General features: G+C 44.8%; 2 protein-coding genes across 6 annotated transcripts in view; one reads left to right on the top strand and one right to left on the bottom strand.

The window, feature by feature from the left end:
* The window catches only part of AGL (amylo-alpha-1, 6-glucosidase, 4-alpha-glucanotransferase), a gene marked incomplete at its 3' end in the record, with an annotated part of 112,581 nt that overhangs the window by 69,418 nt on the left and 15,843 nt on the right, over positions 1-27,320 (bottom strand). Inside the window, 1 exon segment of one of the 4 annotated variants that reach the window (XM_056523314.1) lies at positions 710-763. 4 annotated transcript variants of the gene reach the window in all.
* Positions 10,043-27,320, top strand: part of LOC130275413 (CD276 antigen-like) — a 30,642-nt gene continuing 13,364 nt past the window's right edge. Inside the window, exons 1-2 of one of the 2 annotated variants that reach the window (XM_056523337.1) lie at positions 10,113-10,173; positions 10,863-10,933. The gene's annotated coding sequence lies outside the window, so the exon portion shown is untranslated. Of the gene's footprint in view, positions 10,174-10,862; positions 10,934-27,320 lie in introns of both variants that reach the window. The other variant, XM_056523338.1, reaches the window with a different exon arrangement.

Here is a 27,320-nt window from a genome sequence, read left to right as displayed (position 1 = left end):
TAAAATATAATAAAATAAGAAATAATAGTAAAATAGTAAAAAAAAACACCATCATCATCCCCATCATCCCGGTGACTATGCACTTACATGGCTCAAGCCTGTCAAAGCTAAAGCAATGGGAAACGGAGGCAAGGGCCGACCCTGCGGGACAAGTCCCGGGATACGCTATATACTAGGGATCAGGGTGGAAGGTGTGTTACCATGCACAAGGGCTGGCACAGAGTGCCTAAGAAATAAGAGGAAGAGCTCCTGACACCATGTTGGCACGCGAGCAATCCTTGTTATCCAGCAAACAATCTAAATATATATGACACTCACCTCCTCACGTCCTCCCCCCCCTGCAAAGACCCTCTAAATGTCCCTGAGACAGAATGCAGGACGTGCAGAGAGAGCGATAGAGTCAGGACAGTGCAAAGAGCAGGGACCTCCCCGTGTCCTTCCACATCTCAGTCCTCCTCCTCCTCCTCCTCTGTAACAACACACGTCCAGGGCCCGGGCCCTCCCTCCTCAGTGCTAGTATGGAGCTCACACAGGATCACACACGCCTCCCGCTGTATACACAGGATAGTGTTTACCAATCAGGGTGCCTCCAGCTGCTGCAAAACTACAGTCGAAGGCTGTCCGGGCATGCTGGGAGTTGTAGTTTTGCAACAGCTGGAGGCATCCCTGGTTGGGAAACACTTGTGTAGATTCCTAGGGGGAGATTTACCAAAACCTGTCCAAAGGAAAAGTTGCTGAGTTGCCCATAGCAACCAATCAGATCGCTGCTTTCATTTATGAAAAGGGGTCTGGAAAATGAAAGTAGTGATCTGATTGGTTGCTATGGGCAACTCAGCAACTTTCTGGACAGGCTTTAATAAATCTCCCCCTGCGTTACAGTCGTAAGTGTCCCCCTCATGTTCCCTCATGTGTCACAATCATTAGTGTCCCCCTCATGTGTCACAATCATTAGTGTCCCCCTCATCTCCCCTCATGTGTCACAATCATTAGTGTCCCCCTCATCTCCCCTCATGTGTCACAATCATTAGTGTCCCCCTCATCTCCCCTCATGTGTCACAATCATTAGTGTCCCCCTCATCTCCCCCCATGTGTCACAATCATTAGTTCTCCACTCATGTGACACGGTCATTAGTGCCTCCATCATCTCCACTCGTGTGTCACAATCATTAGTGTCCCCCTCATGTATCACAATCATTAGTGTCCCCCTCATGTGTCATGATCATAAGTGTCCCCTTCATTTGTCACAATCATTTGTTCTCCCCTCATGTGTCACAATCATAAGTGTCCCCCTCATCTCCCATCATATGTCACAATCATTAGTGTCGCTCTCATCTCCCCTCATGTGTCACAATCATTAGTGTCCCCCTCATCTCCCGTCACAATCATTAGTGTCGCTCTCATCTCCCCTCATGTGTCACAATCATAAGTGTCCAACTCATCTCCCCTCATGTGTCACAATCATAAGTGTCCCCCTCATCTCCCCTCATGTCACAATCAATAGTGTCTCTCATCTCCTCTCATGTGTCACAATCATTAGTGTCCCCCTTATCTCCCCTCGTGTGTCATGATCATAAGTGCCCCCTTCATGTGTCACAATCATTAGTGTTCCCCTTCATTTCCCCTCATGTGTCTCAATCATTAGTGTCCCCTTCATTTCCCCTCATGTGTCTCAATCATTAGTGTCCCCTTCATTTCCCCTCATGTGTCTCAATCATTAGTGTCCCCTTCATTTCCGCTCATGTGTCTCAATCATTAGTGTCCCCTTCATTTCCCCTCATGTGTCTCAATCATTAGTGTCCCCTTCATTTCCCCTCATGTGTCTCAATCATTAGTGTCCCCTTCATTTCCCCTCATGTGTCTCAATCATTAGTGTCCCCTTCATTTCCGCTCATGTGTCTCAATCATTAGTGTCCCCTTCATTTCCGCTCATGTGTCTCAATCATTAGTGTCCCCTTCATTTCCGCTCATGTGTCTCAATCATTAGTGTCCCCTTCATTTCCGCTCATGTGTCTCAATCATTAGTGTCCCCTTCATTTCCGCTCATGTGTTACAATCATTAGTTCTCCCCTCATATGTCACGATCATTAGTGTCCCCTCTTTTTCCCTAATATGTCACGATCATTAGTGTCCCCTCTTCTACCTAATGTATCTTGATCATTAGTCCTCCCCTCATGTGTCACAATCATTAGTGCCTCCATCATCTCCACTCATGTCTCACAATCATTAGTGTCCACCTCATCTCCCCTCATGTGTCATGATCATAAGTGTCCCCCTCATCTACCCCCATGTGTCACAATCATTAGTGTCTCTCTCATCTCCCCTCATGTGTCACAATCAAAAGTGTCCCTCTCATCTCCCCTCATGTGTCACCATCAAAAATGTCCTCCTCATGTGTCACAATAATAAGTGTCCCCCCCCTCCTCTCCCCTCATGTGTCACAATAATAAGTGTCCCCCCCTCATGTGTCACAATCATAAGTGCCCCCTCATCTCCCGTCACAATCAAAAGTGTCCCCTCATCTCCCCTCATGTGTCACAATCATAAGTGTCCCCCTCATCTCCCCTCATGTGTCACAATCAATAGTGTCCCCCTCATCTCCCCTCATGTGTCACCATCAAAAATGTCCTCCTCATGTGTCACAATAATAAGTGTCCCCCTCCTCTCCCCTCATGTGTCACAATCATAAGTGCCCCCTCATCTCGTGTCACAATCAATAGTGTCTCTCATCTCCCCTCATGTGTCACAATCAAAAGTGTCTCTCTCATCCCCCCTCATGTGTCACAATCATAAGTGTCCCCCTCATCTCCCCTCATGTGTCACAATCAATAGTGTCCCCCTCATTTGTCACCATCAAAAATGTCCTCCTCATGTGTCACAATAAAAAGTGTCCCCCTCCTCTCCCCTCATGTGTCACAATCATAAGTGCCCCCCTCCTCTCGTGTCACAATCAATAGTGTCTCTCATCTCCCCCCCATGTGTTACAATCAAAAGTGTTCCCCTCATCTCCTCGTGTCACAATCAATAGTATCTCTCTCATCTCCCCTCATGTGTCACAATCATTAGTGTCCCCCTCATCTCCCCTCATGTGTCACAATCATTAGTGTCACTCTCATCTCCCTTATGTGTCACAATCATTAGTGTTCCCTCTTCCCCCCCATTTGTTACGATCATTAGTGTCCCCTCTTCTCCTCTAATGTGTCACGTTCATTAATCTTCCCCTTATGTATCATGATCATTAGTCTTCACCTCCTGTGTCACAATCATTAGTGCCCCCCCACATCTTATAAAACAGAAAAAAAATGTTTTTTTACCTACCTCTGCCTGTTTCCCCAATCTGCCTCCGGTGTGCACTTTGGTGTTACATGAACAACGAATGTCACATGATTGTCGCAGCTAATCAGCAACCTTGGCGGTCTCGCTCCATACTCGTGCGTACTGACGTCTGCTGCTTATGTAACACTGTGGCACTGACCAGACGCAGAACAGGGGATCAGTGCAGGAACGGAGGAGGAGGTAAGTAAAACTGTTTTTTGTTTTTTAAAGATGGAAAAAAAAACCTAGGTGCCACAATGAAATTCTTAGTCGCCATGACGACCTGGCGCCTGGACCCAGACACATAAGAAGCAAGGGTGTAAGTGCTGGTGGTCAGCTCCTAAGGCAGGGTTTCCCTACCAGTGTGCCTCCAGCATACTGGGGGTTGTAGTTTTGCCACAGCTGGAGGCATCCTGGTTGGGAAACACTGTCCCAGGTTCTTGGTTGGGGTTCGACAAAAGTAGATCTGAAGTCCTTACTATGTTGCTTACGCAAAATGCAAGGGCAAAAATCATCGTATTGTGAACAAAAAGTTATTTTCGTCTGGTTAAAAATAAATGCATTATATTATTATAACAAGATATATTTTTGTGGTTTGCTATTGGTATAGTGACCTTCATACAACATCCAATACGACAAGGCGTTATGCTGGTCAGCGGACCAGGGGCTGATGTATTTTTTTGCACCGTGATCAGTAGCTTTTTTTTTTGTTTTTTGTTTTTTTAATGGGACTTAAGAATCAAGAATCAGCATTTCTGGAGTATTTGGTATGTTTTTATGTTCATGAAGTTCATCATGCAGGATCATTACATTATATTTTAAAGGGGTACTCCAGTGGAAAACTTTTTTTTTTTTTAATGAACTGGTGCCAGAAAGTTAAACAGCTTCTATTAAAAAAAACTTTATACTTCCAGTACTTATTAGCTGCTGTATGCTACAGAAGAAATTCTATTCTTTTTGAATTTCTTTTTTGTCTTGTCCACAGTGCTCTCTGCTGACACCTCTGTCCGTGTCAGGAACTGTCCAGAGCAGCATAGGTTTGCTATTGGGATTTTCTCCTGCTCTGGGCAGTTCCTGATATGGGCACCAGGTGTCGGCAGAGAGCACTGTGGACAACACAAAAAAGAAATTCAAAAAGAATAGAATTTCCTCTGTAGCATACAGCTGCTAATAAGTACTGGAAGGGTAAATATTTTTTAATAGAAGTAATTTACAAATCTAATAAAAAATAAATTGGGGCTCAAGGTCTTGAACAAATGGCCATAAGATATAGATTTAGATACAATAACTATTTATTAATATATATATATATATATATATATATATATATATATATATATGACTAGTGGAGATAGTCAGCCCACAGGGCCCTTGTGATGACGCCGCTCCAACTAATTAAATATGACAATGAGTAAAATAGTAAGTGTATAAATATACAGATATTAAAATATTAAAATTAGACCACTTAAAAATAAATTAAAAAGGGTAGATAAATATAAGTTCATCTAATTGGTGCGCTCATTTTCTCCTTCCAAGATGGCGCCATATGTATAAATATCAATTCAATAGCAGTAACCAGTAGTAACCATGAATGAAAAGTCAGCCGGCAACAATAAATCCCAATAGATTCTCTCAATTCTCAGTCAATAGTAAACATAGAGAAAAGCTGGCCAGCATAGATACTTTGTTTCAACAGGTAATTAGAGTTCAAGTCTCTAGCGCAGTCACTTTGTAACAAGTTGAACAGATTTATACTGTAACAACAATATGGTATTTGATGGTTATAAACTGTGTAAGTGACACTGGCAATTATAACAGGTAATTTTGTATCTCACCACTCCCGGGTATACTAGGTTGCGGTCACCTCTGCGATCTCCTCTGTGATGCAGTCCTCGCAGTGAGTTTGCCCCCAGCTATCTCTCACAGCGTGAGGGAACACCATCAGAGACTAGGCCGTCTCCCACAGTGGTGGTGTTGGATGGTGGTGGGCACCTAGATAGTAGTCGTGAAGTGCTGGCACGTTGCTACCCCGGTGGTGATCCTGTAGTACTAGCACAGTAGTGGTATCGGTGGCCGTGGGTGCCGGATCGTGGACCTTCAGGGCCTGCAAGTGGCGTCAAGATAGCGGTCCTGCAGCTCTTACGCCAGGATGGTATTAGGTGGCGGTGGTCTCCAGATGGTGGTTCTGCAGCGCTTCCGCCAACAGGTAAGTAGCAGTGCTGATGGCGTCCTCGTGGCAGCGAGGCGCGCGTAGTAATAGTTAATTGATTGACAGTTGTCTCCGCTACTGTCTGGTTGCTTGAAAATATACTGGAACTGTATTTATTCCATATGAAAGTGGTCTCAATAGTTAAAGGGGGACGCTGGACGCGTTTCAGGACTGTCTCAGTCCTTTCTTCAGCAGCTATACACATTATTTTTTATTAGCATATTGAATTATTTCCATCACCTTGGGTATAGGTGATTTAATTGGGCAGCCCAGGTCATATGGTTATTTGATTGACAAGAGCCTCTCCAAACCTGCATTGTAATTTACAAATCTGTTTAATCCCTTAACGACAATGGACGTAAATGTACGTCATGGTGACGTGGTACTTAACGCACCATGACGTACAGTTACGTGCCGACATGATCGTGAGCACCGGAGCGGTGCTCGTGTCATGCCCGGCAGGTCCCGGCTGCTATCAGCAGCCAGGGACCCGCTGGTAATGGCGGACATCCGCAATCGCATTAACCCCTCCAATGCCGTGATCAATACAGATCACGGCATCTGCGGCATTACGGTACTTTGAATGGATGAACGGATCGCCCGCGGTGCTGCCGCGGGGATCCGATCATCCAGCATGGCGGCCGGAGGTCCCCTCACCTGGCTCCGGCCGTCTCCTGGGGTCTTCTGCTCTGGTCTGAGATCGAGCCGACCAGAGCAGAAGATCACCGATAACACTGATCTGTGCTGTGTCCTATACATATCACTGCACAGTATTAGCAATCAACTGATTGCAATAAATAGTGTAAAAAGTGTAAAATAGTGTAAAAAGTGTAAAAAAAAAAAATATATATATAAAAGTAAAAAAATGTGAAAAATCCCCTCCCCCAATAAAAAAGTAAAACGTCCGTTTTCCCATTTTACCCCCCAAAAAGCGTAAAAAAAAAATAATATACATATTTGGTATTGCCGCGTGCGTAAAAATCTGAAATATTAAAATATATCGTTAATCATCCCGTACGGTGAACGGCGTAAATGTAAAAAAAAATTAAAAAGTCCAAAATTGCTGCTTTTTTGTCACATTTTATTCCCCAAAAAAATAAAAAATTTATAGAAAGTAAAACCTAAGCAAAAATGATACTGATAAAAACTACAGATCATGGCGCAAAAAATTAGTCCTCATATCGCCCCATATACGGAAAAATGAGAAAGTTATAGGTAGTCAAAATACGGCAATTTCAAACATGCTAACTTTGTTAAAATGGTTTGAGATTTTTTTTAAGCGGTACAATTATAGAAAAGCATATAATCATGGGTATCATTTTAATCGTATTGACCCACAGAATAAAGAAAACATGTCATTTTTACCGGAAAGTGTATAGTGTGAAAAAAAGTGTACAGCGGAAAGTGTACAGCGTGAAAAAATTTTGCTAAATTGCGGTTTTCTTTTCAATTTTACCACAAAAAATATTTGTTTGGTTGACCCGTAAATTTTATGGTAAAATAAGTGATGTCATTACAAAGTACAATTGGTGACGCAAAAAAAAAGCCATCATATGGGTCTGTGGATGGAAATATAAGAGAGTTATGATTTTTAGAAGGCGAGGAGGAAAAAACGAAAATGCAAAAATAAAATTGGTCTGGTCCTTAAGGGGTTAACACCAGTTGATTTAAAAAAAATGTTTTCCACCGGAGTACCTCTTTAACCCCTTAAGGACGCAGGACATAAATGTACGTCCTGGTGCGGTGGTACTTAACACACCAGGACGTACATTTACGTCCTATGCATAACCGCGGGCATCGGAGCGATGCCCGTGTCATGCGCGGCTGATCCCGGCTGCTGATCGCAGCCAGGGACCCGCCGGCATTGGCCGACGCCCGCGATCTCGCAGGCGTCCGCCATTAACCCCTCAGGTGCCGGGATCAATACAGATCCCGGCATCTGCGGCAGTGCGCGATTTGAATGAATGATCGGATCGCCCGCAGTGCTGCTGCGGGGATCCGATCATTCATAACGCCGCACGGAGGTCCCCTCTCCTTCCGGCTCCCGGCGTCTCCTGCTCTGGTCTGTGATCGAGCAGACCAGAACAGAAGATGACCGATAATACTGATCTGTTCTATGTCCTATACATAGAACAGATCAGTATTAGCAATCATGGTATTGCTATGAATAGTCCCCTATGGGGACTATTCAAGTGTAAAAAAAAAAATTTAAAAAAATGTAAAAGTTAAAAAAAGTGAAAAATCCCCTCCCCCAATAAAAAAGTAAAACATCCGTTTTTTCCTATTTTACCCCCAAAAAGCGTAAAAATAAATTTAATAGACATTTGGCATCGCCGCGTGCGTAAATGTCCAAACTATTAAAATAAAATGTTAATGATCCCGTCTGTTCAGTGAGCGGAACAATGACGCGGCCCATCAATCAAGTGGAGGGGGCATCGCTCCCGGCCGAAGAACGGGAGTAGGTGAGAAGAGCTCCCCGCCCAGGTGACTACTTACGGCGGTGACTAGTTTATAACTTCATATCTTCACCATCCCTGGGGCAGGAGCGTCCCCCGGGAATGGTGAAAATAAAGATTTTACCCTATATAACGCTTTGCCAAGCGTTATATAGGGTAAAATCTGATGATTGGTTCCCTTTAAGCTTTTTTAAGTCCCTATAGGGCAATGGTTCTCAGCTTGTATAACCTCAGAACCCACATTTGTTTTTGCTCATTAAATGGGCACTGTCAGATTCCAAAAATTTCTATATGCAGGGATGTGGAGATGCTATTGCCGGCGCCCGGGACATGCAGGTCATCCACTGTGGGGGTCATCCACTGTGGAGGTAGCCGGAGGGCTTAGCTCTTGTTCCCTGGTGTCCGTGGCTCTGTCAATAATAGAGTCTGGATGGACCAGGTTTTATGAATCGAGCACAGATCAATAGAGTTCAATAGAACTGCATTGATCTGTATGAGGAATCTAATGATTCCTCCTAAAAGTCCCCTAAGTGTAAAAAAAAAAAAAGTTTAATAAAAGTTTAAAAAAACACACATTAAAGGGGTACTCCGCTGCTCAGTGTTTGGAACAAACTGTTCCGAATGCTAGGAGCTCGTGATGTCATGGCCCGCCCCCTCAATACAAGTCTATGGGAGGGTGCGTGACGGCTGTCACGCCCCCTCCCATAGACTTGCATTGAGGGTGCGGGTGTAATGTCATGAGGAGGGGGCGAGGCTATGACGTCACAAGCTCCCGGCTCTAGTGTTCGGAACAGTTTGTTCCAAACACTAAGCAGCGGAGTACCCCTTTAACCCCTTCCATACTAAAAGTTCAAATCACCCCCTTTTCCTATATAAAAAACGTGTAAACATAATAAAAAATTAACATATTTGGTGTGTATTATTGTCTGAACTATTAAAATAGAACATTATACATCCCGAACAGTAAATGACCTAATGTAAAAAAAAAAAAAAAATACCAGACCCCAGAATTGCAATTTTTAATAACATCCCAGAAAAAGATGAAAAAAAAACACATTTAAAAAGGCAGATCAATACCAAAATAGTACCGATACAAAACAACAGATTATGGCGCAAAAAATATGCCCTCATACAGCCTGGTATACGAAAAAAATAAAAAATGAAGTTACAGGGGTAAGAAAATGGCAATTAAAAGGAAAAAAATCTAAAATGTTCAGATTTTTTTTTAATTTGTAAAATAAGATGGAAACTATACAAATTTGGTATTGCTGTAATCAGGCCTACCTAAAGTATCAAATTAACATGTTAGCTTGACCACAAGATAAATGGCAAAAAAAAGAAACCCACCAAATTATCAAAATGATCTTTTCTTTCTTTATTCATTTTTTTTATTTCTCTTTGCCAATATATATATATATATATATATATATATATATATATATATTTTTTTTTTTTTTTTTTTTTTTTTTTTTTGGAGCATATGTTATGGAAAAATAAAAGATGTCATTGCAAAGTACAATCGGTGCCGCAAAAAAAAAAATAAACAAGCCCTCATATGGGTCTGTAGATGGAAAAATAAAAAAGAGTTATGGTTATTATTGGGAGAGGGCGAAAATTGGCCCAGACAAGTTGATTGTGAACAAAGAAGTCGTCCAGCTCCCAAGATGCAATTAAAAGAAGTATTCTTTATTGATCCATCAGATAGGATTCACACACAGAAGCAGAAGCGTCTGACGCGTTTCGCACGTGTCTACGATTAAGCACTTTCTGTTTGGCCGAGGGCGGGACCGGCACGTCCGTGCTCAGCTGATGCATGTTCCCTAATAGGTGGTGAGTGGAACCGGTATTTTGTACAGACAGACAAGTTGATTGTCATGAGGGACAAGTAGATTGTTTTAGTCCCTTAGGAAAGTAGTTTTTTTTTTATTTCCACACCCCTGATATGTTGTACATCTTGGCAAAAAAAATTACCTTTCTGATATACATCATTAGAAATGTTATCTCCTCTTTATAGAAATCATAGCTTGTAAAAAAAAAATTAAAAAAAAAGACCACTAGGGGTCCCCATATCATCCAAAACATAATCATGCCCAGCTGCAGCATCATCTTTGTCCCAGCTGAAGCACAGGTAGAGAGGAGTAGCTTCGAAGGAGACGCCGACTCAACGTGGCGCAGGGCACAGGCAGCAAGAATAGGTAAAGGCAAGGATGTTTATTTGTCCCAGAATGCAACGCGTTTCGCTGCATAAGCAGCTTTATCAGGCATAGGCGAGAACAACAAGGTGGTGCATTTATCCTAGTACCAATTAGTCACAGCAGGAGAAAAAAACTCTGCGGACCAATGAATGCTGGAAAAATGCATTTACAAATAGACTAGAAGATAAAACGTCATGTAGAAACCTGACTTATACATAAAATCTACAAACACATATTTAAACCACTAATACAAAATACCATAAATGGGAAAAAAAAAAAATATATATATATATATATATATATTGTATATGGATATATAAATGATACCCCAAATCTATGTGACTAAATCGAAAAAGAAATCAAAAAAGATCTAAAAAAAAGAGTATATGTATGTAACAGTAAGATTAAAAAAAAATATATTAATAAAATAATGATGCAAGCATGAGACCAGAGAAAATGGTCGGTATTTTTAATGAGCATTCTCTATGGTCTCATTCAGACCATGCGGTGTTAAAGTTGAAAGTGTGAATATCCAGTAAGATTCTCTATTGATATAATATTGAAAATGGTTGGATTTATCGTCTGGAATCCATTCAAGCACTACTAAACGTAAAGATGAAATGTCATTCTTATGGACTATAGTGAAATGCCGCGATACACTGTGTAATGTGAATTGCTTCTTAATACAAGACCGGTGTTTTGGCATGCGGCACCGCATGGTCTGAACAGTACGTCCAACATATTGGAGCTTACAACTACAGGTCAGAAGATATATTGCATACTGAGTACTACAGTTTAGAACTTGAATGACAGTAAAAGATTTTTTAGTTTAAGTAGAAGTAAACCTATTGGTAAATGGGTCCATCTTATCACAACACAAGCATCTACTTTTCCCACAAGGTGAGCAACCAGGGTCAGAAATTATCGGGGAGGAGTTGTCAATACAAATATTTTTTAACCTGTTAGGGGCTATCATATTTTGTAAATTTTTGGATCTTTTATAAGTGATACCAGGTTTAGTGGAAACCACATCCTTGAGAATAGGATCATTCAAAACGATGTGCCAGTGGCTTTGAAAATGTTGTGTATCTGTGAAGCTGCTCTATCGTAATTAGTTATAAAGTTATATTTAAATTGATTATTAACTTTTTTATATTTGTTTTTTTCTTCAGTATCCAAATTAATTTGTTTTTTGTTTTTGACTCAATGATATGCTTGTGTTAGTAAAGGGACTGGGTAGCCCTTCGACAGAAAATGATTTTTCAATAATGATGCTTGTGTGGAAAAGTCTGAATCTGAAGTAAAATTTTTGCGGACTCTCAGGTATTGTCCATAAGGGACCCCCTTGAGCCAGCTGGGGTAGTGGGAACTATTATAATTCAAAAAACTGTTCACATCTACTGATTTGAAGTGTGTTTTAGTGCAAATTTGTCCAGCTTGATTAGTGATTTCAAGAGCCAAAAAACTAATATTATGCAGAGCAAAAATAAGTGTAAACTGTAACCCCCATTTATTGGAATTTAGGGTGGCAACAAATTCATGTGCCTGCTCTTCCGTCCCCGTCCAAAGAAAAAACAAGTCATCTATATATCTACGAACATAAAATATTAAAGGGGAATAGATCAGAGACTGTGCTATGTGGAGGGCCTCAAATGCCCCCATAAACAAATTATCATAACTGGGGGTGAACCGCGTCCCCATAGCACAGCCTCTGATCTGTTTGTAAATAATATCATTGAATGAGAAAACATTATGCTTGAGAATAAATGGTATAGATTGTAACAAAAAAGTGGCTTGATCTATATGTAAAGAGGTATCACTGTTACGCCGAGCGCTCCGGGTCCCCGCTCCTCCTCGGAGCGCTCGCTACACTCTCGCTCCCGCAGCGCCCCGGTCAGATCCACTGACCGGGTGCGCTGCGATACCGCCTCCAGCCGGGATGCGATTCGCGATGCGGGTGGCGCCCGCTCGCGATGCGCACCCCGGCTCCCGTACCTGACTCGCTCTCCGTCGGTCCTGTCCCGGCGCGCGCGGCCCCGCTCCCTAGGGCGCGCGCGCGCCGGGTCTCTGCTATTTAAAGGGCCACTGCGCCGCTGATTGGCGCAGTGGTTCTAATCAGTGTGTTCACCTGTGCACTCCCTATGTATACCTCACTTCCCCTGCACTCCCTCGCCGGATCTTGTTGCCATTGTGCCAGTGAAAGCGTTCCCTTGTGTGTTCCTAGCCTGTGTTCCAGACCTCCTGCCGTTGCCCCTGACTACGATCCTTGCTGCCTGCCCCGACCTTCTGCTACGTCCGACCTTGCTTCTGTCTACTCCCTTGTACCGCGCCTATCTTCAGCAGTCAGAGAGGTTGAGCCGTTGCTAGTGGATACGACCTGGTCACTACCGCCGCAGCAAGACCATCCCGCTTTGCGGCGGGCTCTGGTGAATACCAGTAGTGACTTAGAACCGGTCCACTAGCACGGTCCACGCCAATCCCTCTCTGGCACAGAGGATCCACCTCCTGCCAGCCGGCATCGTGACAGTAGATCCGGCCATGGATCCCGCTGAAGTTCCTCTGCCACTTGTCGCCGACCTCACCACGGTGGTCGCCCAGCAGTCACAACAGATAGCGCAACAAGGCCACCAGCTGTCTCAACTGACCGTGATGCTACAGCAGCTACTACCACAGCTTCAGCAATCATCTCCTCCGCCAGCTCCTGCACCTCCTCCGCAGCGAGTGGCCGCCTCAGGCCTACGACTATCCTTGCCGGATAAATTTGATGGGGACTCTAAGTTTTGCCGTGGCTTTCTTTCACAATGTTCCCTGCACTTGGAGATGATGTCGGACCAGTTTCCTACTGAAAGGTCTAAGGTGGCTTTCGTAGTCAGCCTTCTGTCTGGAAAAGCTCTGTCATGGGCCACACCGCTCTGGGACCGCAATGACCCCGTCACTGCCTCTGTACACTCCTTCTTCTCGGAAATTCGAAGTGTCTTTGAGGAACCTGCCCGAGCCTCTTCTGCTGAGACTGCCCTGCTGAACCTGGTCCAGGGTAATTCTTCCGTTGGCGAGTACGCCGTGCAATTCCGTACTCTTGCTTCAGAACTTTCCTGGAATAATGAGGCCCTCTGCGCGACCTTTAAAAAAGGCCTATCCAGCAACATTAAAGATGTTTTGGCCGCACGAGAAATTCCTGCTAACCTACATGAACTCATTCATCTAGCCACTCGCATTGACATGCGTTTTTCCGAAAGGCGTCAGGAGCTCCGCCAGGATATGGACTTTGTTCGCACGAGGCGTTTTTTCTCCCCGGCTCCTCTCTCCTCTGGTCCTCTGCAATCCGTTCCTGTGCCTCCCGCCGTGGAGGCTATGCAAGTTGACCGGTCTCGCCTGACACCTCAAGAGAGGACACGACGCCGCATGGAGAATCTCTGCCTGTACTGTGCCGGTACCGAACACTTCCTGAAGGATTGTCCTATCCGTCCTCCCCGCCTGGAAAGACGTACGCTGACTCCGCACAAAGGTGAAACAGTCCTTGATGTCAACTCTGCTTCTCCACGTCTTACTGTGCCTGTGCGGATATCTGCCTCTACCTTCTCCTTCTCTACTAAGGCCTTCTTGGACTCCGGATCTGCAGGAAACTTTATTTTGGCCTCTCTCATCAACAGGTTCAACATCCCAGTGACCAGTCTCGCCAGACCTCTCTACATCAATTGCGTTAACAATGAAAGATTGGACTGTGCCGTGCGTTACCGCACGGAACCCCTCCTAATGTGCATCGGACATCACCACGAAAAAATTTAGTTTTTGGTCCTCTCCAATTGCACTTCCGAAATTCTCCTTGGACTACCCTGGCTTCAACACCATTCCCCAACCCTGGATTGGTCCACAGGGGAGATCAAGAGTTGGGGTCCCTCTTGTTTCAAGGACTGCCTTAAACCGGTTACCAGTACTCCTTGAGGTGACCCTGTGGTTCCCCCTGTAACCGGTCTCCCTAAGGCCTATATGGACTTTGCGGATGTTTTTTGCAAAAAACAAGCTGAGACTCTACCTCCTCACAGGCCTTATGACTGTCCTATTGACCTCCTCCCGGGCACTACTCCACCCCGGGGCAGAATTTATCCTCTCTCTGCCCCAGAGACTCTTGCTATGTCTGAGTACATCCAGGAAAATTTAAAAAAGGGCTTTATCCGCAAATCCTCCTCTCCTGCCGGAGCCGGATTTTTCTTTGTGTCCAAAAAAGATGGCTCCCTACGTCCTTGCATTGACTACCGCGGTCTTAATAAAATCACGGTAAAGAACCGCTACCCTCTACCTCTCATCTCTGAACTCTTTGATCGCCTCCAAGGTGCCCACATCTTTACCAAACTGGACTTAAGAGGTGCTTATAATCTCATCCGCATCAGAGAGGGAGATGAATGGAAAACGGCATTTAACACTAGAGATGGACACTTTGAGTATCTGGTCATGCCCTTTGGCCTGTGCAACGCCCCTGCCGTCTTCCAAGACTTTGTTAATGAAATTTTTCGTGATCTCTTATATTCCTGTGTTGTTGTGTATCTGGACGATATCCTGATTTTTTCTGCCAACCTAGAAGAACACCGCCAGCATGTCCGCATGGTTCTTCAGAGACTTCGTGACAATCAACTTTATGCCAAAATGGAGAAATGTCTGTTTGAATGTCAATCTCTTCCTTTCCTAGGATACTTGGTCTCTGGCCAGGGACTACAAATGGATCCAGACAAACTCTCTGCCGTCTTAGATTGGCCACGCCCCTCCGGACTCCGTGCTATCCAACGTTTTTTGGGGTTCGCCAATTATTACAGACAATTTATTCCACATTTTTCCACCATTGTGGCTCCTATCGTGGCTTTAACCAAAAAAAATGCCAATCCTAAGTCATGGCCTCCTCAAGCGAAAGACGCCTTTAAACAGCTCAAGTCTGCCTTTTCTTCAGCTCCCGTGCTCTCCAGACCTGACCCATCTAAACCCTTCCTATTGGAGGTTGATGCCTCCTCAGTAGGAGCTGGAGCGGTCCTTCTACAAAAAAATTCTTCCGGGCATGCTGTTACTTGTGGTTTTTTTTCTAAGACCTTCTCTCCGGCGGAGAGGAACTACTCCATCGGGGATCGAGAGCTACTAGCCATTAAATTAGCACTTGAGGAATGGAGGCATCTGCTGGAGGGATCAAGATTTCCAGTTATTATTTACACCGATCACAAGAACCTCTCCTATCTCCAGTCTGCCCAACGGCTGAATCCTCGCCAGGCCAGGTGGTCTCTGTTCTTTGCCCGATTTAATTTTGAAATTCACTTTCGGCCTGCCGATAAGAACATTAGGGCCGATGCTCTCTCTCGTTCCTCGGATGCCTCGGAAGTAGAGCTCTCTCCGCAACACATCATTCCTCCTGACTGCCTGATCTCCACTTCTCCAGCCTCCATCAGGCAAACTCCTCCAGGGAAGACCTTCGTCTCTCCACGCCAACGCCTCGGAATCCTCAAATGGGGTCACTCCTCCCATCTCGCAGGTCATGCGGGCATCAAGAAATCCGTGCAACTCATCTCTCGTTTCTATTGGTGGCCGACTCTGGAGACGGATGTTGTGGATTTTGTGCGAGCCTGCACTGTCTGTGCCCGGGATAAGACTCCTCGCCAGAAGCCCGCTGGTCTTCTTCATCCTCTGCCTGTTCCCGAACAGCCTTGGTCTCTGATTGGTATGGACTTTATTACAGACTTACCCTCATCCCGTGGCAACACTGTTGTTTGGGTGGTCGTTGATCGATTCTCCAAGATGGCACATTTCATCCCTCTTCCTGGTCTTCCTTCTGCGCCTCAGTTGGCAAAACAATTTTTTGTACACATTTTTCGTCTTCACGGGTTGCCCACGCAGATCGTCTCGGATAGAGGCGTCCAATTCATGTCTAAATTCTGGAGGGCTCTCTGTAAACAACTCAAGATTAAATTAAACTTTTCTTCTGCTTATCATCCTCAATCCAATGGGCAAGTAGAAAGAATTAACCAGGTTCTGGGTGATTATTTACGGCATTTTGTTTCCTCCCGCCAGGATGACTGGGCAGATCTTCTACCATGGGCCGAATTCTCGTATAACTTCAGAGTTTCTGAATCTTCTTCCAAATCCCCATTTTTCGTGGTGTACGGCCGTCACCCTCTTCCCCCCCTCCCTACTCCCTTGCCCTCTGGTGTACCCGCTGTGGATGAAATAACTCGTGATCTTTCCACCATATGGAAAGAGACCCAAAATTCTCTCTTACAGGCTTCATCACGCATGAAGAAGTTTGCTGATAAGAAAAGAAGAGCTCCCCCCATTTTTTCTCCCGGAGACAAGGTATGGCTCTCCGCTAAATATGTCCGCTTCCGTGTTCCCAGCTACAAATTGGGACCACGCTATCTTGGTCCTTTCAAAATTTTGTGCCAGATTAATCCTGTCTCTTATAAACTTCTTCTCCCTCCTTCTCTTCGTATTCCTAATGCCTTTCACGTTTCTCTTCTTAAACCACTCATCATCAACCGTTTCTCTCCTAAACTTATCTCTCCCACTCCTGTCTCCGGTTCTTCTGACATCTTTCCTGTAAAGGAGATACTGGCCTCCAAAAAGGTCAGAGGAAAAACCTTCTTTTTCGTTGACTGGGAGGGCTGTGGTCCTGAAGAGAGATCCTGGGAACCTGAGGACAATATCCTAGATAAAAATCTGGTCCTCAGGTTCTCAGGCTCCAAGAAGAGGGGGAGACCCAAGGGGGGGGGTACTGTTACGCCGAGCGCTCCGGGTCCCCGCTCCTCCCCGGAGCGCTCGCTACACTCTCGCTCCCGCAGCGCCCCGGTCAGATCCACTGACCGGGTGCGCTGCGATACCGCCTCCAGCCGGGATGCGATTCGCGATGCGGGTGGCGCCCGCTCGCGATGCGCACCCCGGCTCCCGTACCTGACTCGCTCTCCGTCGGTCCTGTCCCGGCGCGCGCGGCCCCGCTCCCTAGGGCGCGCGCGCGCCGGGTCTCTGCTATTTAAAGGGCCACTGCGCCGCTGATTGGCGCAGTGGTTCTAATCAGTGTGTTCACCTGTGCACTCCCTATGTATACCTCACTTCCCCTGCACTCCCTCGCCGGATCTTGTTGCCATTGTGCCAGTGAAAGCGTTCCCTTGTGTGTTCCTAGCCTGTGTTCCAGACCTCCTGCCGTTGCCCCTGACTACGATCCTTGCTGCCTGCCCCGACCTTCTGCTACGTCCGACCTTGCTTCTGTCTACTCCCTTGTACCGCGCCTATCTTCAGCAGTCAGAGAGGTTGAGCCGTTGCTAGTGGATACGACCTGGTCACTACCGCCGCAGCAAGACCATCCCGCTTTGCGGCGGGCTCTGGTGAATACCAGTAGTGACTTAGAACCGGTCCACTAGCACGGTCCACGCCAATCCCTCTCTGGCACAGAGGATCCACCTCCTGCCAGCCGGCATCGTGACAATCACCAAGGAGAAAATCCTGAATAACCATCAGACCCAGGTCGGTATCAATATTACAATATAATGAACAAACATCTAAAGTAAGAAAAAAAAGGGGGTAAATTGATTTGTAAAGTTCGGAAATTAATTGTGAAGAATCTTTGCGCTAGGATGGTAAACGTAAGACATAAGGTTGCAGTATTTTTGCAGTAAGAGAAGAAATTCCTGAAATAATCGGGCGACCTGGGGGGATTAACGGAGCTTTTATGAAGTTTTGGTATATAATAAAAATGGGGAAGAGAAAAATGTTTAATAGTGAGAAATGATAATTCTTTTATATTAAAAATACCTTTGGCTGAGGCATCATTAATGATACCGACATAAGTCTGATGGTAGTCAGGTGAGGGATCTGCAGAAAGAACAACATCATCATTTTCATCTGATAAAATTCTCTGGGATTCAAGGATGTAGTCCCCATGGTTAAGAATGGCAACTCTTCCCCCCTTATCTGTGGGACGTATGATAATTTGTGCATTATTTTGTAAACTTTTTATGGCTTCTCGTTCTCTGATAATGAGATTATCAATTTTGTGAAAATTGATGCTAGCATTATTAATATTACTAAATTCGGTCATAACTACTGTATAAAAAGTTACTAAAAAATTCCCACGATGGTAAAGTGGGTAAAAAGAGGAGACTGGTTTAACCTTAACATGCTTGTAGGGGGATTCGATAGTCTGAGTATTCTCACAATCAGAATTTATAACTGTAGTTGCAATATGATTGTTGGCTAGTATTGCAAAATTGCAAAGTGTTAATTTTCTAAAATATTGGTTCAAATCCCCAAAAAGTTGGAATTGATTTGGATTGGACACCGGGCAAAATGATAAACCTTTTGAGAGGAGATTTATTTCACTCTCAGAAAGGAGTTGCCATTCTTAGCCGTGGGGACTACATCCTTGAATCCCCGAGAATTTTATCAGATGAAAAATATTATGTTGTTCTTTCTGCAGATCCCTCACCTGACTACCATCAGACCTATGTCGGTATCATTAATGATGCCTCAGCCAAAGGTATTTTTAAAGGAGTAGTCCAGTGGTGACTCAGTGGTGAGCAACTTATCCCCTATCCTAAGGATAGGGGATAAGTTGCAGATCGCGGGGGGTTCGACCGCTGGGGCCCCCTGCGATCTCCTGTACGGAGCCCCGACAGCCCGCGGGAAGGGGGCGTGTCGACCTCCGCACGAGGCGGCGGCCGACACGCCCCCTCAATACAACTCTATGGCAGAGCCGAAGCGCTGCCTTCAGCAATCTCCGGCTCTGCCATAGAGATGTATTGAGGGGCGTGTCGGCCGCCGCTTCGTGCGGGGGTCGACACCCGCTATCTGGGCCGAGAGCCGGGGCCCCGTACAGAGAGATCGCAGGGGGCCCCAGCGGTCGGACCCCCCGCGATCTCAAACTTATCCCCTATCCTTAGGATTGGGGATAAGTTTTTCACCACTGGACTACCCCTTTAATATAAAGGAATTATCATTTCTCACTATTCAACATTTTTCTCTTCCCCATTTTTATTATATACCAAAACTTCATAAAAGCTCCGTTAATCCCCCCGGTCGCCCGATTATTTCAGGAATTTAATCTCTTACTGCAAAAATCACATTTTGTTGATTTGTTTCTGCAACCTTATGTCTTACGTTTACCATCCTATCGCAAAGCTTCTTCACAATTAATTTCCGAACTTCAACAAATCAATTTACCCCCTTTTTTTTCTTACTTTAGATGTTTGTTCATTATATTGTAATATTGATACCGACCTGGGTCTGATGGTTATTCAGGATTTTCTCCTTGGTGATACCTCTTTACATATAGATCAAGCCACTTTTTTGTTACAATCTATATCATTTATTCTCAAGCATAAAGTTTTCTCATTCAATGATATTATTTACAAACAGATCAGAGGCTGTGCTATGGGGACGCGCTTCGCCCCCAGTTATGCTAATTTGTTTATGGGGGGGGTTTGAGGCCCTCCACATAGCACAGTCTCTGATCTATTCCCCTTTTATATTTTATATTCGTAGATATATAGAGGACTTGTTTTTTCTTTGGACGGGGACGGAAGAGCAGGCACATGAATTTGTTGCCACCCTAAATTCCAATAAATGGGGGTCACAGTTTACACTTAATTTTGCTCTGCATAATATTAGTTTTTTTTGGATCTTGAAATCACTAATCAAGCTGTGACATCAGGCCATGCTCCCTCAATGCAAGTCTATGGGTGGGGGCATGGTGGCAGTCATGCCCCCTCCCATAGACTTGCATTGAGGCGGCATGATGTGATGTCATGATGGGGCGTGGCCGACTCCCGCAGCGCACACACAGCGTTCAGAACTATATGTTCCCAATGCTGGCCAGTGGAGTACCCCTTTAAGAATAACTCCATTCAGCTTTCCCTCATCCCAGACCAGTCTGCTTGTCCCCACAGCATGATGCTGCCCCCACCATGATCACTGTAGGGATGGTATTGGGCAGGTGATGGGCAATGCCTGGTTTCCTCCAGACATGATGCTGCCCCCACCATAATCACTGTAGGGATGGTATTGGGCAGGTGATGGGCAGTACCTGGTATCCTCCAGACATGATGCTGCCCCTGTGAAAGATTTATATAGATTTATATGTGTGTGTGTATACATCTTATATACTGTACATGTAAAATGCCCATTTAGGGTGAAGACTCCACAATCCTGTTATATGTCCACTCCTCCCCTATCTGCTCTCTCTCATATCACCCCTTCCATCGTCTGAAGATTTTGAACAAAGAGAGCCCGGGAAAAACGGAGGAGTGGCATGCCTTTCCCCCTAGCAGGGGGTGGGAACTTATGTTAATGACAAAGGTGATATAAGCTTGAACGATTTGAAATAAAGACCAGTGGACAGCACACAGAACGCTAAAGCACAATGGCTCTGGAGTTATTTCTCTATGCTTCGGCATATACATTATGTACAAGAATGATGAGTTAATCTACAATACCCCACCATGATCACTGTAGGGATGGTATTGGGCAGGTGATGGGCAGTGCCTGGTTTCCTCCAGACATGATGCTGCCCCCACCATGATCACTGTAGGGATGGTATTGGGCAGTGCCTTGTTTTCTCCAGACATGATGCTGCCCCCACCATGATCACTGTAGGGATGGTATTGGGCAGGTGATGGGCAGTGCCTGGTTTCCTCCAGACATGATGTTGCCCCCACCATGATCACTGTAGGGATGGTATTGGACAGGTGATGGGCAGTGCCTGGTTTCCTCCAGACATGATGCTGCCCCCACCATGATCACTGTAGGGATGGTATTGGGCAGGTGATGGGCAGTGCCTGGTTTCCTCCAGACAGGATGCTGCCCCCACCATGATCACTCTAGGGATGGTATTGGGCAGGTGATGGACAGTACCTGGTTTCCCCCAGACATGATGCTGCCCCCGCCATGATCAATGTAGGGATGGTATTGGGCAGGTGATGGACAGTACCTGGTTTCCCCCAGACATGATGCTGCCCCCACCATGATCACTGTAGGGATGGTATTGGGCAGGGGATGGGCAGTGCCTGGTTTCCCCCAGACATGATGCTGCCCCCACCATGATCACTGTAGGGATGGTATTGGGCAGGTGATGGGCAGTGCCTGGTTTCCTCCAGACATGATGCTGCCCCCACCATGATCACTGTAGGGATGGTATTGGGCAGGTGATGAGCAGTGCCTGGTTTCCCCCAGACATGATGCTACTCCCACCATGATCACTGTAGGGATGGAATTGGGCAGGTGATGGGCAGTACCTGGTTTGCTCCAGACATGATGCTGCCCCCACCATGATCAATGTAGGGATGGTATTGGGCAGGTGATGTACAGTGCCTGGTTTCCCCCAGACATGATGCTGCCCCCACCATGATCACTGTAGGGATGGAATTGGGCAGGTGATGGGCAGTACCTGGTTTGCTCCAGACATGATGCTGCCCCCACCATGATCAATGTAGGGATGGTATTGGGCAGGTGATGGGCAGTGCCTGGTTTCCTCCAGACATGATGCTGCCCCCTCCATGATCACTGTAGGGATGGTATTGGGCAGGTGATGGGCAGTGCCTGGTTTCCTCCAGACATGATGCTGCCCCCACCATGATCACTGTAGGGATGGTATTGGGCAGGTGATGGGCAGGGCCTGGTTTCTGCCAGATATGACACTTAGTATTGAGACAGGTAGTTCAATCTTACTATCTCCAGACCACATAATTTTGTTTCTCACAGTCTGCTTTCATGTGTCTTTTCCTGAGGAAAGCCTTTTTTTTCTGCCCATTCTGCGATAATGCACAGATTTTGGAGGCTGTAGTGATGGCTGCAGGATCTTTAAAACTCAGCCAGAGTGACCATCGGTTCTTAGTCACTTCTCTTAGCAATGCCCTTCTTCTCCAATGACTTAGCTTGGTGGGGCGGCAGATAGTTTTTTGTCCCCTTCTCCAATCTGTGACTCCACATTATCCTGTCTCTAACCTTTTAGGCAGTTATTTTTCCTCATGGCTTTGTTTTCGCTCTTATATGGATTTTCAGCTGTGAGACCATATACAGACAGGGCTGAGTTTTCCCAAATCCTGTCCAATCAGCTGAATTTACCACAGGTGACTCCAATCAAGATATAGATCTCCAAAATGATCCGAGAAGCAATATTTTAAGTGTGATACCAAAGGGTCTGAATGTCCATGCTAAATTTTAATTTTTAAATAAATTTGAAATATTTTTATAGTTCTGTTTTCACTTTGTTATTATGGATTATTGAGTGCAGATTGATGGGGAAAAGCAGAATTATTTTTTTTAAAGATTTTTAACACAAGGCTGAAACATAACAAGTGAGGCCATAATTAAAAAGTGAAAGGATCTGACAACTTTCGGAATGCATTGTAAACTGAAAAATACACAGTGAAAAACTCATGGCAGTCCCACCAGATGTCACAGCAGTACTGATAGCAGAAAGGCACCTTAGTGCTGTCCTAAAACTAGTATGAAAAAATCAGAGCAAGAACCTGAATAATGAAATCTGAAATATCGATAATGTAATGCCCCAAACATACTCTCCCACCTTATCTAACATTGAACATGCAAAGAAGTAACTACATGCTGGACAGTACATTTGTTTATTGTCCCATTCTAAATAACAAGACTCGGAGGCACGATACCTGCCGGTGTCACTCCATCACAATCTATGGCAAATCACAATCTACGGCAATGCACCGGGCATCACCTATTGCCCCGGTCACCCAGCGTGCAGATGCATCGCTTCACTCCTAATGTTAGAGCAGGTGGGTAAGGCAAGTTTGGATATATACATTACGAAATGTTCCCCTTGACTGCCTCAACATTACTTAAAATAAGGTGGAATAGATGTAGAAGGATCCAGCATAATCTGTTTATTAGGACTTTTTAAAAAGCATTTTAAAAGGGTCATATTTTCAAAGTGGAAAATTAAATAGAAAGAAGCATATTTTTTTATAACATGCTATTGGAAAGTTATTTTGCATACATTAATCTATAATATATCAAAAGTTTTTTTGATGAAAGGTACCCTTTAAATTTCACAAAAAGAAACCAATTGAAATATAAAAAAAATAAAAACCAGATTGAAGAAAAATCAGTGGTAGTTTATAATGTGAATGATCCCCCATCAACAAGCCAGAATAAAGGATGCAATTTAACACAATTATAGGGAAAAGCCATAACGTCCATGCCAATGGTGTGGTTAGTCAGACAATTAACCGACACATATCATTTCAGATGACGGATAGGCAAAAACATTTACTTCCAATAGTTTTTTAAGCAGCTCAAAAATTTCATAAAATCATTTGCCAAATTGTTTAAAGTATATAGGCGCCCTTAGACTTGCACACACAAGCGTATTACTAGAGCATTTTTGCACTTGGATCATGGCCGGGTGTACGGACCTGGCAAATGTGTCTACGAACCTGAACTCATAGTATCATAGAAATCTGTGCTGTGAGTTCAGGGCACTTGAGATGTGGATACTCTGTGTGATTTACAGTACGCAGACTGAAGACTTGAAAAGGGGTCTTTTTTTGGGGGGGGGGGGAGGGGGGAAACACACACCGCAGGCTGTATATAGTTTTAGCAGCTCTGCCTTTTTTTCCAGCTTTGTAGTAGGTGACAGAAGCCAATATCTCCTTCTTTTCACAAATATGCACCATGGGAAATGCCAGTGAAATGGAGTGAATGTAACTAATACTACATTGATGCCAAGGACACACACCCATTTGGCTCAGTCCCAAGCAGTGGATCAAATATTGACATTTTGCCTCTGGTAGCTTTTAGATTGTTCTGATATTTTCTTTTTTTTATAGCTGAGTCAATTATGTAAAATGAGTCAGCGCCTCCATGATATTCATAGATCACAATAGTTACAATGATTAAACTTATAGACAATCAGAGTAGGAGAAACAAAGCATGTCCTGAGATGGCGCTGCCCGGTGGTGATCCAGATAAGGATTCGTAAAGATTGTTCTTACTGCATAAACTTATTTATTACATCAATAAAGCAAGACGCGTTTCAGGTATATAATTTTTCTTAAAGGACATCTGCAGCGTGTTTGATTGCGGGTGGGTCCGACCGCTGGGACCCCCCACGATCTCCCAAATGGGCCCCGACATTGCCGCTCTGTGAGAGCGACTAATGCACATAGCGTCGACCTCACTGAGGTCGACGGTACATCCCCTCCATGCCCCCTCCCCATACAGCTCTATGGGAGAGACGGGGAGGCATGAATGCTGCATCCCCGCCTCTCCCATAGAACTACATGGAGGAGGCGTCTTGCTGCAGCTGACACGTCTCCTGCATGGGAGAGCCGTGGCCCCGTGCATGAGAACACGGGGGGGGAGGGGCGAAGCGTTCGCCGCCCCCCCCCCCCCCCCCCAGGGATCAAATACTTATCCCTTATCCAGTGGATAGGGGATAAGTTGTTTTTGCTACAGATTTCTGAGTTTTATATGTGGCAATGGGACTAAGTGGCCACCTGAAGAGGTTGGATCCAATGACATTTGTCCTTATAGTGTAGCTGGTTCTACAAACCAGATGGGGCTGGGTCTCCTCAACGACAACCATTGCACTCCTCCCAACCCAAATCCCGAGCTATGCTTAAAGCATAAAATTCTGTTTGTCTCTTGTCTCAGGAATTATAAAGTCACAGAGAGTAAGGATTGTCACAGAGGAAGAAACGAGGTGCCTATGAATGAAAAACTCATTTAAATGACTCAGCAAAGTTCCATGCACAAGCATTTTCTGATGAACGGGACTCATGCACAGAAATTCACAGAGCGTGGGTGGGTTGCCTCGGCAACTGTACCGCTCAGAGTGGCCTGCGCCTCCCCACGTTAGAGCATCACGTGGGCCTGAAACTTGGTACTTACCCTTTTAAGGGTTTATTACAGAAACAAAGCTGATTTCTAAACAGTGCCATGCCTGTCCTTAGGTTGTATGTGGTATTGCAACTCCGTCTCATTGACATGGATGGAGCCAAGTTGTAATACCACACAACACGGGAAGAGGTGTGGGGCTGTTTTTAGAAGAAATTGGTCCTGGTCTTTATCCCTTATACCCACATAGGAGTCCACCCACTACACCGCAGAGTTATCTCCATTCCTACCTATGACACCTCCAAATCTTGTGAGGATCGATAGAGTGCATGCACTGAAACTTTCGCGGTGCGAGTACAGTAGCCCCGGGAGTTGCCCATTTTAAAGCGAACGCTGTGTACATCAAGGCAGTGCCATGCCACAGGGGACAACGTACATGACGTCACGGTGGTGAAGAAGGTGGCTGGAATCTGGGCACATCTGAAATGTAAGTCAATATAGAAGAAAACAACTTACATCTATATGAACAGAGGATTAGTTAAATAAAAGAAAATGTCCTTGAAAACGTCTTTAAAGGGGTATTCCAGGCCAAAACTTTTTTATATATATCAACTGGCTCCGGAAAGTTAAACAGATTTGTAATTTACTTCTATTAAAAAATCTTAATCCCTCCAATAGTTATTAGCTTCTGAAGTTGAGTTGCTGTTTTCTGTCTAACTGCTTTCTGATGACTCACGTCCCGGGAGCTGTGCAGTTCCTATGGGGATATTCTCCCATCATGCACAGCTCCCGGGACGTGACATCATCATTGAGCAGTTAGACAGAAAACTTCAGAAGCTAATAACTATTGGAAGGATTAAGATTTTTTAATAGAAGTAAATTACAAATCTGTTTAACTTTCCGGAGCCAGTTGATATATATATGTAAAAAAAGTTTTGCCTGGAATACCCCTTTAAAGAGGAATGCCACATTTTTGTTTTGTTATTAAACCATATCATGCACACTCACTATTACTAGTCCTACAGCGCCTTCTGTTTTATTCCAGCACAGCTGCATCTATGCATTTAACTTGGTCATGTGATCATCAGCCAGACTAACAGAAAATCACAGTGCTTAAAGGGATACTCCAGTGGAAAACATTTTTTTCCTAATCAACTGGTTCCAGAAAGTTAAACAGATTTAGCGTAGTTATACCTCTCCCCTCCAGCTTTATCTGTATAGTGCTGCTATCTCTATGAATCAGGATATATAGTAGTTTTACACCTCCCCTCCAGCTCTATCTGTATACTGCTGCTCTCTCTATGGAATTAGGATGCATAGTAGTTATACACCTCCCCTCCAGCTCTATCTATATAGGATTAGGATATAAAGTAGTTATACACCTCCCCTCCAGCTCTACCTGTATACTGCTTCTATCTATATAGGATCAGGATATATAGTAGTTATCCACCTTCCCTCCAGCTCTATCTGTATACAGTTGCTGGTATCTCTATGGAATAAGATTTTTTTTCTTTGTTTTTCCTGTACCGTAACATTATTCTGTATGAAAACTCACGACTACCACATCAGCTTTAAAATGCAAGCATAAGGCAAATAGAACCTCTACACTATTCTCTAATAATAGCCGATTCTACATTATATAAGTAAAAAAATAAAAAAAGTCCGGAGTGCTCCTCTAAACTGAATTGGGCCGAATATGTATTATTTAAAGCAGATCCAATCCCCTCAGGACTTTCATACGCCGCTCACAGGGCCGTTCTGTTGCTCTTTCCGCAGAAGTTACACAGTCGATGCGACTTTAAAATTTAATGACATCCATTTGCTGGCAGCCAGATCTTCACAGCCGAAGGCAGGGGGTGACCTTAATCATGTCCTGATATAGTACAGGCAGGAACTTTCATACATTATATAATTCGGTGTCTTCGGGGCAACATAATCAACATACTACAGTTGCCCCAACAGTGGCCTGAACATCCCCTATTCCTTGGAAACCCAGCATTTGATTAGAACACCAGGTGCTGCAGGAGATCGCGGGGGTCCCGCTGCCAGCGGGACCCCCGCGATCTCCTGCAGCACCTGGTGTTCTAATCAAATGCTGTGTTCCGGCAGTAGTGGTTGTGACGTCACGGCCACACCCCCTCTTGATGTCACACCACACCCCCTCTATTCATATCTATGGGAGGGGGCATGATGGCAAACACACCCTCTCCCATAAACATGGAGGGGCGTGGTGTGAAGTCAAAAGGGGGCGTGGCCGTGATGTCAAGATCACCGCCTCCGGCTCTGAGCATTCTGAACATTTTCTGGAGCACCGGAGAA

This window comes from Hyla sarda, chromosome 6 (assembly GCF_029499605.1).
Source record: "Hyla sarda isolate aHylSar1 chromosome 6, aHylSar1.hap1, whole genome shotgun sequence".
NCBI lineage: Eukaryota > Metazoa > Chordata > Amphibia > Anura > Hylidae > Hyla > Hyla sarda.
This window is presented reverse-complemented; position numbering and strand designations above follow the sequence as displayed.